This window comes from Octodon degus, unplaced genomic scaffold (assembly GCF_000260255.1).
Source record: "Octodon degus isolate 3935 unplaced genomic scaffold, OctDeg1.0 scaffold00222, whole genome shotgun sequence".
Lineage (NCBI taxonomy): Eukaryota > Metazoa > Chordata > Mammalia > Rodentia > Octodontidae > Octodon > Octodon degus.
The window spans coordinates 59,590-61,600 of record NW_004524798.1 but is presented as its reverse complement, the minus strand read 5'-3'; positions in this window follow the sequence as shown (position 1 = coordinate 61,600).

Sequence of the window (2,011 nt, the reverse complement as noted above, 5' to 3'; positions counted from 1 at the left end):
GGCCTTGCTTTTACTTCTAACGTGCTGGGATTACAGGTGTGCACCACCACATCCAGCTTGGAAGTCCTCTTTTGTTAGTGACTTTATTTACACTATTGTGACCACCTTGATACCTGAATCAATTCAAAATATTTACCTTTCCTGGTCACTCTGATTTTGAGGAAGAGCGAGAAGTTATATGATGCTAATTCCAGTGAACACAGTGGATGAGGACACACAGTATTGTTTTCACAAGCCTGCCTTCTGTGTAGATGACACACAGCAGCAGCAGAAACTGTATTTTTATCACAAATACATAAAGAATCCATGAAAGTAGACTTCCAGAACTGTTTCAGAAAAAGACAAAAACAATGGGGTAAGTGTGCTCAAAGCAAGGGGGCATATTTTGAGAAGAATGAATGGGAGTATGCCTTTTACTATAGTAATTTTTAAAACCTTAAACATTCCCTGCTTATTTTGATCATACATTGTACAACTGGCAAGTAATAGAAAACCTGGGCTGAAGTGCAAGGAAGAAGTTACGTAGGGCCTGGGAAACATTCCTGAATAACTCTCATGCTCACTAAGCCACAGGACTGCAGATAATATAAATAATTATTCATTCATACCTTCTTCGTAAATCCCTAAAAAGCTGATTTCCTTCTCACTGACTTAGAGATTTCTTCCTTTTTTGGTCTTTTTACCAATATCTTGATCCTTGGTCTTTGTGTTCCTTTAATAAGAATAATTTGGGGCATTAAACCATATTACTAAGATTCAGGAAAACAGACCAACACTCCAAAGAAAACAAGTATTACTATGGAAGTGTTCACTATGGGTTGGGTGTAGGTTTATGTACTAGAATACATGTTGACTCAAGCTCATAACAACTAAATGAAGTAGTTACCTCTGTCATCCCATTACCTGATGAGGAAACTAAAGCACAGATAAGTTACACATCTATTAAGTCCTAAAGCTAGGATCAACCTAGGCAGTTCAGCTACTCAGACTCACATCTTGGCTGCTAAACTACAGTACATAACTATCCTCAAAGAGAAAATGTATGTTACTTATGTTGCAGTGGGTGTCCTTTTTCAAACCCAGTATTTATCACCTTATCTTCATTTTCTGAAACTTCCACTAGTATGAAATATAATTTAAGTATATACCCCAGCTTAAGACTATACTTGATAAACTATCAAATAGAATCCATCTCACCAACTCAACTACACGTTCCTTGGGGCAGAGATGTTACTCCCTTTGTGCATCACCAGCCTGTGCACAGATCCTGGCTCGCTAGCAGTATTCAAGAGATGCTGGCTGAACCAAGGCAACACTTCAACTGTTCCCACCCAGTCTATGCTGAACTGCAGCAGCCACTGTGGAAAGGAAAAGGCAGTTGTTTCCCTGATCATATGGCTCTAACCAAGAGAAAATCTGTGCTCTACTGAATAACTGCCATTTCTAGTCACCAGCTGTGTCTTTTGGGACAGGAGAGAGTAAGCTGACTCTGTTAGCTTCACAGCACTTCAGGCACGTGAGGGAGATTCTCAGGTTCTCCCCTCCATCTGCTCTGCTCAGGCTGAGCTCCGCAGCTCCGTCAGCTGCTGTCATCTACCTGCTGTGTAGACCTCTGACTCTCTCTGCCTACATTCTTCTGTTAAGATCCCTGTGTAAATGTGACAGCCAAAGGGGGCTCCACATTGTATCCTAGGAGTCCTCTAAACAGCACATTACCTGTCTCACCCATCACTGGATCCAGACAGTATATTTTTGTCTACACAGACTACAGTGCTGACATTTTCAATACTTATCAGCCTGAGGCCTCACAGGCTGAGGCCTCAAAGCCTTGCATTGCTCAAGAATTTCTGGAATTCTTACCATATTTCAAGATGCATGTGAAGTGCTGGACATATAAAAATAAGACTTCCTGCTTTCAATGTTATTACTGAGAAAGGCTTCCAATTCAAAAATTTCCACTCAGGTGTCTGGGATTTTATGCTGCCAGATCTAAAACCTTTGGATTTTCCCT